The following is a 14,138-nucleotide window of genomic DNA, read 5'->3' on the forward strand; positions in this document are numbered from 1 at the left end:
ATCGATTTGAGTTAATTTTTTATATGGCGTGAGATAGGAGTCCAACTTCATTCTTTTGCATGTGCCGTTTGTTGTCCCATACCATTTGTTGAAAAGACTATTCTTTCTTCATTGAATTTTCTTGGCACACTTCTCAAAAATCAATTGACCATAATTGTGAGGGTTTATTTCTGGGCTCTCAGTTCTATTTCATTTTTCAATATGTATATATTTATGCCAGTGCTACACTATCTTGATTACTGTAGCTTTGTAGTAAGTTTTGAAGTTTAGAAGTATTGGTTTTCCAGCTTTGTTGTTCTTTTCAGGATTGTTTTGGCTATTTGTGGGTTCCTTGCGTTTCCATATCTGTTTGTAGGAATGTCAATTTCTACAAAAGAGGTAGCTGAGATTTTGATAGGAATTGCGTAGAATCTGTAGATCAACTTAGGGAGTATTGCCATGTGAACAATATTAAGTCTTCCAATCCATAAACATGGGATGTCTTTTCATTTATTAGGGTTAGGTCCCATTTATTTGTTCCTTTTACTTAGTTCTTCTTTAATTTCTTTGAACAAGGTTTTGTATTTTCCAGATTATAAGTTTTGTACTTATTTTATTAAATTGAATTCTAATTATTTTATTCTTTTTGGTTCTATTATAAATAGAATTGGTTTCTTAATTTTGTTTTTGGTTTGCTTATTGTTACTGTATAGAAATAAAATTGATATTTTTGCGTATTGATCTTATATCTTGCAACCTTGCAGAAATTGTTTATTAGTTATAATTGGTTTTTAGTGGATTCTTTACCATTTTCTAGATACAGATTATATCATCTGTGATTAGGTATATTTTTACTTCTTCCTTTCCAATTGGAATGGAATGCCTTTTATTTCATTTTCTTGCCTAAATGCCCTGACTAGACCCTCCAGTACAATGTTGAATAGAAACGGCAAAGGTGGACCTCCTTGTCTTGTTCCTAATCTTAGGGGGAAAGCTTTTAGTCTTTCACCATTAGTATGATGTTAGCTGTGGGTTTTTCATAGATGCTCTTTACTAGGTTGAGAAAATTCCTTTCTATTTATAGTTTGTTGAGTGTTTTATGATGAAGGGGTATCAAATTTTGTCAAATGCTTTTTTCTGTGTCTATTGAGATGAACATGTGGTTTTTGTCCTTTATTTTACTGAAGTAGTATATTACATTAATTGATTTTTGGATGTTAAGCCAACTCTGCACTCTTGGAATAAATCCCAATTGGTCATGGTGTATAATCCTTTTTAGATATTGCTTGGTTTAATTTTCTAGCTGTGGGGTCTTGTTTGCTTATTTTTGTTGTTGTTGTTTTTGCAGATGTTCTTTATCAAGTTGAGGAAGTTCTTCTCTATTCCTAGTTTTCTGGAAGGTTTTTATCATGAAAGGGTGCTGGATTTTGTCAAATGCTTTCTTGCATCAGTTGACATGATCATATCATTTTTCTCATGTAGCCTGTTGATATGTTGGATTTTCAATGTAGCCTGTTGTATTTTCATTTTCATTCTGTTCTGTAGGTGAGAAATCCTGATAGACTTGACAGGATTTTCTCTTCAAGGTGTCAGCTGGGCTGGGCTCTTATCTGGAGGTTCTTGGACAAATTTCTTCTGAGTTTCTTCAGGTTTTTGGCAGAATTCAGTTCCTGGGGGGTATATGTCTGAAGTTCACATTTTCTTGCTGGTTGTCAGCCAGGGGTCACTCTCTGCTCCTAGAGGCCACCTACATTCCTCCTTTTGTGGCCCCTCAATCTTCAAAGCCAGCGACCTGGCAACCTGGCATGTCAAATTCTTCTCAGGCTTCAAATCTCTCTGACTTTCTCTTCTGCTTACTAGCCAGAGAAACTCTGCTATTAAAGGGTTCATGTAATTAGATTAGGCCCACTCAGATAATCTCCATTTTGCCATATAATGTAATATAATCATTGGAGTGATTTCTCATCATTTTGATAAGTTTCACCCACATTCAGAGGGGAGGGAATTATCCAAGAGCAAGGGTCATTGGAGGTCATATTTAGAATTTTGCCCACCACAGTAGTTAAGTTTAAAAAGTAAACTAATTTAAAGAAAACTGTGGGGTAAATGATATGGCCAAAATTTTGAGGCGTGCATGAAAAGAGTTTGAGACCCAGTGGAGTAGATCCTTTTCAGGTTCCTTCTGTATTTATTCTATGATTCTATAGTTGAGAAGTCATGGAATATTCTGCTCTTCTGTCCACTGCAAGGTAAAATATCAAAAATCAGAAGCTATTTTCTTAAAAAATTTCAAGGTCACGAAAGACAAGAAAAACTGAGGAACTGTTTCCAAATAAAGGAGACTAAAGAGACATGATAACAAAACTTAAGGATTAATCCATGTTTGAGTCCCATACCAGAAAATTGTTCTCGTTCTAAAAGATGTTTTTGGGATAATTGGTGAAATTTGAAACAAGTCTTTGATTAGATGATAGTGTTATATCAATAAATATTTCCTGATTTTATGAACTATACTATGGCTGTGTAAGAGAATGCCCTCTTTTTAAAGGAAATATATGCTGAATTATTTAAAGATAAAGGAGTATGATGTCTGCAACTTACTCTCAAATAGTTCAGAAAAAAATAGTGTGTGTATATACACATAATGTACAGAAAAAGAGAAAAGGATGAAACAAATGTAAAATGTTAACATTTGGGGAATCTGAGTGAAGAGTATATGGAAATTTGTTTTTTAGCTCTCTTCATTTATTAATGGTATTCCATCTATACTAATTTATTTATTTATTTTTTAAAATCTTTATTATTTGTTTGTTTGTTTGTTTGTTTGAGGAAGATTAGCCCTGAGCTAACATCTCCTGCCAATCCTCCTCATTTTGCTGAGGAAGGCTGGCTCTGAGCTAGCAGTCGTGCCCATCTTCCTCTACTTTATATGTGGGATGCCTACCACAGCATGGTGTGCCAAGCGGTGCCATGTTCGCACCCAGGATCCGAACTGGTGAACCCTGGGCCGCCAAAGCGGAATGTGCACACTTAACTGCCGTGCCACCGGGCCGGCCCCCGGAAATTCTTTACACTATACTTTTATACTTTATATTAATAGAGCTTCAGATGAGAATCACAACCCTAGCTGACACCTTGATTTCAGCCTGGTGAGGCTCAGTGTGGAAGATTCAGGCATACCATGCCTGGACTTCTGAACCATGGGAACTGTGAGATAGTAAATTTGTGGGTTTTTTTTTTAAGTGAGGCAAAAGGTATTTTAGAAGCAATTGGAATGGAAGAAAGAGTAGATTCAAGAGATGTTATGGAGAGAAAATCACCACAATTTGGTGTCTGAGTAGATGTGGTCAGAGAGAGAAGAGCTGTGGATGGTTCTGAAGTTAGGAGCCTGGAAACTGGAATAATACTGACAGAAAGAGGCAAATCTAGAGGGAGAGCTGGTTGGGAGAAAAAATAAGTCTTAGGTATGTTAAGTTTGAGTGAACAGGGGACGTGAGTGGAAAGGAACCATCCAGTAGAAAGGAGTTGGTTAAGGATTGAAGCCGAATAGAGAGGTCAAAGCTGGAGCCAGAGGTTTGTAAGTTATCACAATGGTTTTGGAGATCTTTGGAGCATCCGTTGTAAAGGGAAGAAAGAGGCTGAAAATAGAGGGATGTTTCTGCGTCCACCACTGCATACTCAGCTGGTTAGGAGAACTTGCTCTGAAATCAGACAGGTCCAGGTTTAAAATCCTAGCTTTGCTCATTTCTAGCTGTGTGACCTCAAACAAGTCCCAGAATGTCTCTGAGCCTCAGTTTTTTCAGCTATGAAGTGGTGATACTAATCATAACCGCCTTGCTACAAGTATTGGACAAGATAGCCTTTATAAAGCACTTAGCCCATAGCTTGGCACGTAGTTGGAGTTGAAGAAATCAGAGCTATGATTGTTGGTTGGAACTATGATTGATTGATATTCCCTTTCATGTGTTTGTCTGCATTTAGATAGCCTTCTCCTAAAAGGCCCCATGCAGTTCAGTTCACTATGTTTTCCGGCTGGAATGAGGCAAGACTACCATGGCATGGCATCTTTTGCTTATGGAAGGCAGGTCCACAACCTGTCGCTGAAAAAGGTAGACTCCTGTCCTCTTCTGGCAATATGGGCAAACTAAGAGGAAGGCACAAGGAGGTCCAGGAAGTGAGAGTCAGAGCTAGGGCTGATGGAGCAAGGGCAGGCTCCAAAGACTTACTGGGATCACCAGGAGTGATTCATTCCTCAGAAGCCTTCCCTAGGCCATCCAAGGAAGGGATATTTGGAGGAAGGGGATAGCATGGTGTACGTGAGGGGTGGGTATAGTATACAAGGGGACAATTTATATTTATGAAAGGTGTTTGGTGCCTAGGTTGCCTGATACATATCTGGGGAGGAAATGAGTTCTCAGAGAATGTGCCGGGTCCAGGAATGAGGAGATCTGGCTTTACCTGCTGGCGCTGATTCTCCCTATGGATGATGCAGCTCTGGGCACTACACCTCTAGCTTAATTTCCTCCCCCGGCTGTAGCACTAATCAGTCTGTAGTCTTCTGTTACTAGATGTTAATGTAATCAACGAGATCACAATGACCTCAAGATTTCCTGATTAATCCTTTTTCCCCCGCCTAGTCAGCACTACTTTCTTTAATTTCTCAGCGCTTGGCTCATTTTCTCAGCTCACTTGGCTGTGCTCCATGTTCCAAGTACCTTTTTCCTGTACTGGGGAGAGGGTTTGGGTGAAGTGGTGGAGCTCTGGGCTGCTTGGCAGCAGCTGGTGAAAAATCCCTGTCCTTGAATGAAGGCATACTCCCCAAAGAGGAAGCTTTTGGGTTTTAACAAAAAGCAGTCTCAGAAAGGGACATATGGAAATGGTAAGTGTGTATATGTGTGTGTGTGTGTGTGAAAGAGAGAGAGGGAGAGATTGATTGAGAGGTATCAGGATCTTGTAAATAAATGAGGAATCTTGAGAAACTGGTAGGAACAAACTGAAATCATTATTTCAGCCCAGGCCAAAGGAGGCACAGAAGGAAACCTGCTGAGGCCAAGATCAGTATCAGGGATTACCAATTTTCCAGAGGCCGCTTGTGCTTTGAGATCCTCAGTGGGAAGGAGCTTAAGATACAGTGACGGATAGATCTGCTGCTTCTGTGGGCAGCTGGAGTTGATGCAAACTGCCCAAAGCAGGATGTGTGATTTTTCTCCTACAATATTCTTCTTCCTGTCAACCCCACTTAGTAAATGGCACTACCACTTAGCTGGTTGCTTAAGTCAAACTCCTAGTCATTATCCTGAGGTCCTCTCACTCCCTTACACATCACATCCTAGCTGTCAGCAAATCCTGTTGATCTACCTTCAAAATATATCCTGAATTTGCCTACTTCTCACTACCTCCTCAGCTATGACCTTGGGTGAGCCACCATCATCTCTCTCCTGAACCACTGCAACAGCCCCCAAATAGTCTTGTCTACTTGCTTTGACTCTTTCTGCCAGGGCTGCCATGCATGGATGTTCAGGTTGTGTACTACACAAGGGCACCATAGCTATGGGTGTGCCATTTTTTGTCATAGGCAAGAACTAAGTTACATAAGAATGTGCAGATGGGGGCAGACATTCTGGGCTTCTTGGCTCCAAGTCAAGCAGAGGAAGAGAGCCTGCTCCTCCATAAACCTGTACCGGTATACATGGTCCTGTGCAGACTCTAGAGAGCACACATACAGAAATACACACACACATAAACACAAACATTCAGTGGCATACTTAAGTGGGTTCTGTCCCGCCCAAGCCCTGGGCGTTCCCTGAGGTCACTTCTCTCCCTCACTACCCATTGCTTGCACAGTCTAAAGTCCCATCCCTCCTACCTACAGCTGCCTTGTCTGGGGTGGGGGTGGTAGAACAGTGGAGTACAAAGTACTGTTGATGGTACACATACTCCAGGGACAAGAAATGCATAAATGAGAAGAATGTGGGTGCACAAAGCCAAGGCTGCTGCCTGCTAGGACTCTGGCCAACTCCCTTGGGCAGGACTTAAAGTTGTTTAGGTTGCTCATTAAAAGACTAACCTTGGGGCTGGCCCGGTGTAGTGGTTAAGTTTGCATACTCCACCTCGGCAGCCCGGGGTTCTCAGATTCAGATCCCAGGTGCAGAGCTACACACCGCTCATTAAGCCATGCTGTTGCGGTGTCCCACGTACAAAATAGAGGAGGATTGGCACAGATGTTAGCTCAGCAACTCTTCCTCAAGCAAAAAGAAGAAGATTGGCAACAGATGTTAACTCAGAGCCAAACTTCCTCACCAAAAAAAAAGAAAAGAAAAGAAAGAAAAAAATACCCTGTGTGTGTGGGGGTGGAGACTAACCAAACTTTTTATTGTTTTTAACTTGAGGAAGGGGCATCTATTTGGAAGTCATACAAAGACATTGCATCAGAGAGTGGTAGCCCTGCCCCTAACAACTCCATATAATTGTGAGCAAGAACTTTAACAAACATTGGAGTATATTGATCCTTTGCTTAAGACCTTTTGTTATTGCCCAGTATTCTTAGGATGAAGACAAAACTCCTTACGTGGTCCACAAATCTTGAATGATCTGGCCCCTGCCTTCCTCTGCAGCCACATGTCATAACACCCTCTCTCGTGCCCCGCACCCAACCCCAGCCACTCTGACTTTCTGTCCCTGGAGCGCATAAGCTCATTCCCGTCTCATTCATTATATTTCTTGTCTATTTGTAACCCCTCAGCCCCTTCTAGAGCGTTAACTCTATTAAGCAGGGACTTTGTCTTGTTCACTATTGTGTCTTCATCACCTAGTGCAGTGCCTGCCACATAATAGGTGGTCAGTAAATATTTGTTGAGTGAATAAATACATGAACAGGAAAATGGCCAATTTCGACCCACCCGAATGGCTCTAAGACCAACCTCGGTTCAGCCCCATCTCTAGTGCACATTCAGATCCTCTGGTGAATTGAGATGGACAGAAAATGTGGACTGTTAAATATCAGAAAGGTGAAAACCAATTTGGCCAGGAGGAATAATAATCAGCATAACCAGCAGTTACTGAGATATTAGCATTGTTCTAGGCACTTTGTTCATTTCATCTGCCCAGTAGCCTTATGAGGTATAGTCTAGCATTATTCCCATTTGATGATGAGCAAACAGAGACCTGGAGATTCAGTAACTTGGATTCAAACGCAAGCAGTTTGACTTGAATCTCTGCTGTACTGCGGAGGAGTGAGAATACTCTCATGTCCTCTGGTTTCTTTTTTGAAATGCCCTGGGAATGTTTCCCCTGTGCGCAATCTCATTGTCTTGAACCCAGCCCTAGGAAGCAGGTGGGAGAGGGGCACGTGCTATGTTGGCAAGCAGCAGCGAGTGCAGATCTAGTTAGTGTCCCCATGGGGAAGGAGCCACTTCAGTGATTGACAATGTAAATGAAAAAGCTGAGATATTTTGTACTTTCTAGATATTGAAATCTATAAAACCATCAAATTCTAGGTCAAGCTCACCAAACTAAAAGGGAGTTGCAGTCACAAAGCAAATTTAACACCTCTTCCAATTTTTCTGACGTCAAGTGGAGTGCTTCCACTGAGGTGAGAATGGCATTAGCTTGAAGCTCTATAGGGCTGAAACCTCAGCTATTACAGGGCTAGACTGCACCCACCACCTTCACGTGGGAAGAGAAATTGACTAGGGGAAGAGAATCAAGGGGAAGAGGCAACTGACCAGGCAGGGTTTGCAGCCCTGGCTATGCATAAAGAGAATGAAAAATACAGCAAGAGAGGGAAAATGCAGAGTAATCCTCATCGTTAGGATGTTAGCATGCTCATGGGTATAATAGAAATGTTGTTTTCTTTATCCCACTTTTTTGACCTTCTTTAACAAAAGATGACTGTTTAAAACACAATTTGAAATCAGTTTGCCCCTTCATGCTAACAGCCAGAATCACAAATTTGTGGGCTATACTTGGAGCTTTCCCCATGTATATATATATATATATTTTTTTTTTTTTTGAGGAAGATTAGCCCTGAGCTAACATCTGCTGCCAATTCTCCTCTTATTGCTGAGGAAGACTGGCCCTGAGCTAACATCCGTGCCCATCTTCCTCTACTTTATATGTGGGACGCCTACCACAGCATGGCTTGCCAAGCAGTGCCATGTCCGCACCAGGGATCCAAACCGGTGAACCCTGGGCCGCCAGGCAGAACATGCACACTTAACCACCGGGCTGGCCCCTCCCCATATATTTTATCAGAATCCTAGAACCAGGGAAAAGATCTAACAGACCATTTGGTTCAACCCATTTACTTTATAGATGATGAGACTGAGGCCAAGAGAAGGGTGTCTTGCTTTTATTTTCACCAAGCGTGTGTGCGTGTGCGCGCGTGTGTGTGTGTGTGTGGTAGATTTTCCTCAGGCACTATTAAGGGGAGAGACAGAAAGACCTGCATTGTGAAGGGGTAGGGGTGAAGAAAAATGTTAGAATCGATACAGTATTTGATAAATAGCTAGTCATTTGTCACATAAATATGTACACATTGCAAACAACACCCCTCTCTGTGGCCGAAACAGAAGGGATGTTCTCAACAGGGGGAGGGCTTCAGCCCAGGAGGATAAATGGGGGTCATTCATCCCTCCAGCCCCTTCCTGCCATTGCACAGATCGGCCCAATCCACCTCCTCGGTTTTCTGTGGGCTCTCAACATTTTGCTTGGCAGAAACTTCCAAACGCTGCTTCGCTAGTGGCTGGTGGCATTTAACCTCAGTGGGAGGGATGGGGCCTCTTCCTTTCATCATGGAATCCATTATTTTTCTTTGAAGCACAGTGCAGAGCTTTTTTACAAATTGCATGGCAAAAATAGAAATGCAGCCAGTCCTCAGCCCAGCCCTGTGGAGGAGGTTCGGGGCAAACTGTCCCTCAGGCAGTGTGTATATAAAGTGTGCTCATTTCAGAACTTGATGGTAAATCATGTAGGGAGGGAGGCAGAAAGCAAGCTATCTCTTCCTCTTCTGCCTTAAAGGGAGATAGACTTGAAATGGGGTGGAGCTGGGAACTCTGGAGAAAGCCAGTACAAGTGCGGTAGTAGACCCTGCTGGAGGGAGTGAGAGTCGTGCAGCTTGGCTGTGAACTGGCCGGGAGACTTTGGGTAAGTCACTCGCCCTCTTTGCATCTCTGGTTTGTTATCTGCCTCTCCTGCCTCACAGGATAGCTGAAAGGTATAAATGTGGAGAAAACAGATACACATATGCTTTGGAAACAGTAAAACTCTACATTATAAAGTGCAAATATTATTGTTGTTGTTTTATGTCTGCTCCTGGCCTCTGGTGGTAGGACCATCTTGGTGTATGACCCAGAAATTGAATCAGTATAGAATATTCCAGGACTGGTCCAAGGTCTCTGGAACTACAGAGGGGAGGGGATGGGAGGGGTCAGCAAGGGCAGGAACAGACCCCTCATGAGTCACAGCCCCACCACTTCCTTAACCCCTCTGTGTATGTTTTTCAGCAGCTTATTCAACATTTCTGAGCCTCAGTTTCCTCATCTATAAAGTGGGGTTGCTGTGAGGATTTAAGTGAGATAATGAAAGGAAAGCTCTTACACCAGCAGCACTGGCATGAAGTAGCCATTGGATAATAATAATTATTGACACTATTTGCTTTTGTGTGCTGAGGAGAACTGTGATTCCTTAGTGCCAGTGCATGGCTAGTTCTTGGTAAAAAATATAGATTGCTGCCTTCACCCCAGAGAAATTCTGATTCCATAGGTTTGGAATGGAGCCCAAGAATATGTGTTTTACAAGGACTCCAAGGGACTTTATGTGGGGCCAGATTTGGGAACCATTGGTCTAGAGCATTGTTTTTCAAGCTGCCAGTTATTACCTACTGCTCAGGAAATCAATTTAGTGGGTAGTGACGAGCATTAAAAAATAAAACAAAACAAAAGGAATGGAATAGGAAGAAACAATGTATATTGCACACAGGGTAGGTATTGCTTCGTAAAATATTTGTTGTATACATATATATGTAATTCAGTAATATGTGCTCTGTATGCTATATGAATGTCATATGTATTTTTTGGTGTAGATCATGGTCAAAAATGTTTGAAATACACTAGGGAAGACTACCTTCCATTTGGAGACACTAGTATCCAGAGAAATAATCTGCCAAGTCCCAGCCCAGACAAGAGATGACCAGCAAGAGAATGGAGTAGGATGCATTTCTCCTCTCTCCCCCTCTCTCCCATGCTACGCTTGTGTCGACAGAGTTGGTTGTTCTCTAATTAGAATGAGTTCTAATACCATGTAATGGCCCTGGCCTGAGATGTAAGGGCAAGTGCAGGGTATTGCTACAGGTATCAGGCTAATTGCATTGACTGCGTCAGACAGAAAATGCATCTGGGTTTATTGGGGTGTCGAGTTGCTCTTGGTTAGTGAGCGCTTTGTACTGTATACTTCATCTTTATCCTTCTCCCGGACTTTGATATTTATTTTACCATTCGAAACTCTTTTGTTGCCCTTGTGAAATCAAATAATAAACTTAAAACTCTATTTCAATTCACATCAACTGACATCAGTGTCTTTTTACTCCCTACTTGGTAGGTTGACGATATTAGCACCCCGAAACCTTTCACCCACAGGCTCTGTCTGAAAGGAGCAGCCACACCTGGGCTCCAGTCCATTGTGGTCCTGTGAGAATGTGGTCACCTTGTCAGCAAGGCCTTCTCAGACCATTCCCTGTAAACTGTAGGCCTTGCAGGATCCCCCCATCCCTAGCACTTCAGAACTCCTCATCTCCTACCTTTATATTTTCTCTATGGTGCTTATCACAACCTAATACACTGTCTGGTAAATAATAGACAAATGAGAAAAATAACCCCATGTGTCCAGATCTTTTTTCTAGGAAGATTTGAAATCGAATTTTATGTGAAGTCTTCCAATTTTTGAATGTTGCTAGATCATCCGATTTATCTAGAGAGCTTGGAAATTGGAATATTAATGTAAAATCTCCTGATTTTTAAATGTTGGTTACCAGTTCAAAGAAATGTTAAACACTATGTGGGCCAAAGAAAAGATGTTGGTGGCCCAGATTTGGCCCGTGGATTACCAATTTGAGACCTCTGTCATATGTTTGTGGAATGTTGGGGCTGTGAAAGGCCTTGTGAATTGATGTCTTCTAGTGAGGAAGAGCAGTCTCAGAGAGGTTAGGTGCCTTCCCCGGTCACACAGCTAGCTTGTAGCAGAACTGGATCTTCAACCCGAGTTTCTTGCCTCCTACTGCTCTCTCACTTCATCCTGCTGCCTGCTAGGCTGCCTCTCTTCTGCTGAGGGTTGAGCTAATCTGCCCTGTGTAGAGGACAGCATTCAGGTCAGTCCCCTGTGCCTTCCTCACAAAGAATATAACAGAGTCATCACCACGCATCTGATAAGCGCCAGTCACTTCTCACCACAGAGTGTATGAATTTACCTGCCTTCCCAATCTCAACCGTGGATATTGCCTCTTGGTGCTCTTTATTGCTTTTGCTCCAGTGATAGAATCAGGACAAGGTCTTTATAGGAATGTTATTAGCATTGCTGCCAGCTAGCAGTGCCTTCTGGTAGAATCAGTGTGGTGTAGTGCAAAGAATCTGGGCTCAAAGTCCAGGGGGCTGGGCTCAATTCTCAGATGTGTGACCTGAGACAATTTAACCTCCCTGGCCCTCAATTTCCTTAACTGTAAAAATGAGAAAAATAAGACCTGCCTTTCTTCTCTCTCAGAGCTGCTGTGAGGCAAAAGTGAAATAATATGTATGAAAGCGCTTTGAAAAGAGAAAATTGTACAACTATGAGAGTATAGTATCATTATGAAATTAGAAAAATAATTATTGAGCACCTACTCTGTGTAATCTAGTGTACCATTTATTCAGGGCATGCCAAGGCCAGGCTGCCTTCATGAGCTATAGTCTAACTGAGAAGAAGGGACATATATGAGTGGAAAGAGAGCCAGCGCTGCAAAGCCAGAGATGACATCGTTGCATGAAATGTTTAGACTGTACGATGAGAGAGATCGTGGCCGAAAGGGCTAACCATGGAGGGGTTCTCGGATGGAGTTGCAGTTGAGTTGCACTTTGGGAAAAAATTGGTAAGAGTGGGTTGGCAGAAGGAAGAAGAAGGACATTCTAGACAGGGACAACAGAACAAGTGGGGACTGAAATCATGTTTGTTGGAGGCCTAATCTACATGGAGTGGCAGGTTTAAGTAGTGGTTGGCAGATGATCGCTTCTCCACTTGGCTGGAACACAAAAGAAAGAATCAAAGCATGCTTCCGATGACGCCAGAGCAGAGTCCAAGTGGGACAGTGGGCACGGCTGATTATGGTACAGGAGGGCCTAGGACAGTAAAACGCTCATAGTAGTGGCTCCCACCTCATAGGGCTGTTCTGAGCATTAAAGGAGGTGATGTGTTTTAAACATTTAGCACAGTGCCTGATACATGATAGTACTAAAGTAATGTTAGCTGTCATTATCATCGTCATCAATTTTCAGCTTACATTGAGTCAGGGGGTAATAGCATGGACTTTAGAATCTGCCTGATACTAGTTACATTACCTTGGGCAAGTCATGTAACCTCTCTGTTTCTCATTTTCCTGGTCCTTAAAATGGTAATAATGCTAGTGCCAACTGAAGCTATCGTGAGGCTTACATGACGTAATCCAAGTAAAGTACTTATCACAATGTCTGGCACATGGTAAGCACTCAATACATGTTACGACTACAATTAGTATGGCCAGGTAATCATTAATGTAATATGACTGAATAACAAAAAATTGGGGAAATTGAGAAGCATAAACAAAATCACCCCAAATTTTACTACTACTAAGACTCCTTATCATCTTGAGATCTCATTCTTAAGTCTGAAATGTCTTTTGTTGAGAAAATCAAGACTGCAGAAGATAGCGTGGATTTAGGTTGCAGTAACCATTTCATTAAACACTTGCTGAGGATCAACTATGTGCCAGCCAATGTTCCAGGCACTGAGATTCAACAAACAAGAGGACAGGCATGGTTTCTGCTTTTATAGCCCAGTAGAGGGAGATAGGAAAACAAAATAAAAGTATAAAATATTATGTTACACAGTATTAAGTACTATGGGGAAAAACCTTAAGATGAGCTGACAAGGAGTTCGGAAATGGTGAGGAGTGGGGTGGTGGTGGAGAGAAGCCTGTGAGGCCCAGAAAGAGGGTGCTCAGGGAAAACCTCACTGGGAAGGTGATCTTTGAGTCCAGCCCTGAAGGAAGTGAGGGAGCGGGCCATGCAAGTATGTCAGGGAAGAGCATTCCAGGCAGAGAGAACAGTAAGAGCAAAGTCCCTGAGTTAGGAGCATGCCTGGAATTTAAGAAATAGCCAAGAAGCCCTTGTAGCAGGAGTGGAGTGAACAAGGGGAAGGGTAATAGGAGAGGAGGTCAGATAGGTCACAGGGGCAGCTGATTTGGGCTTTGTAGGCCATTGTCATGACTGCCATTTCCAGGGAGATGGAAAGCTGAAGGAGGATTTTGTCCAGGGAGGGACAACATCTGACTTATATCAGCCATTTGGCCCTTCTATAAGCAGTAGGTTTTGCCCCCATAGGCCTTGGACAATTATAAACAAGAGAGGGCAGCCCCAGCAGTTCCTGCAGAGCTGTCCTTAGCACTCTGTACGCTGCAGAGAGAGGGCTCATTGGACCAGAGGAAGACACGGAGAATAGGGGAAATAGATGTAATCTCTTAGAGCTGAAAGGAACCCAGTTAATGTAATTCTGCCACTGGGCATCTGTGCAGCCAGGCTTGACTTCAAAACACTCACTGCCTCACCAGCCTGCTCAGCTTCTTGCAGGACTGTCTCAAGGTCAGAGAGCCTTTTGACAGGTTTATTGAAAATCTGCCTCCTTGCCACCACTGGGTGGCAGTATTCCTAGTTCTGTCACCTGAGCACCCCAGACATAAGTGCATACCTTCCATAGGAAAACAGTTTTGAGATCTGAAAGCAGGTAGGTATCCTATATATGACCCGATGGTTCTCTTTTTCAGGTCCCATGTCTGGTCCCTTCGAGAGCCACTCCTTTTATGGGATAGTTTCCAACCCCTCTGTCAATCTCTGACCCTGCTCTGGAGGTGCTCCACTTTCTCAGTGACTCTTAAAATGTGG

The 14,138-nt window shown here is 42.7% G+C and overlaps 1 protein-coding gene across 4 annotated transcripts in view; it reads left to right on the forward strand.

Annotated features, from left to right (window-relative positions):
* The window catches only part of PAK3 (p21 (RAC1) activated kinase 3), a 250,474-nt gene that overhangs the window by 29,926 nt on the left and 206,410 nt on the right, over positions 1–14,138 (forward strand). Inside the window, exon 1 of one of the 4 annotated variants that reach the window (XM_070502414.1) lies at positions 9,026–9,123. The exons of the other annotated variants lie outside the window; for them this stretch is intronic. The gene's annotated coding sequence lies outside the window, so the exon portion shown is untranslated. Of the gene's footprint in view, positions 1–9,025; positions 9,124–14,138 lie in introns of those variants that run through there. 4 annotated transcript variants of the gene reach the window in all.

Source organism: Equus asinus, chromosome X (assembly GCF_041296235.1).
Source record: "Equus asinus isolate D_3611 breed Donkey chromosome X, EquAss-T2T_v2, whole genome shotgun sequence".
Taxonomy (NCBI): Eukaryota; Metazoa; Chordata; class Mammalia; order Perissodactyla; family Equidae; genus Equus; species Equus asinus.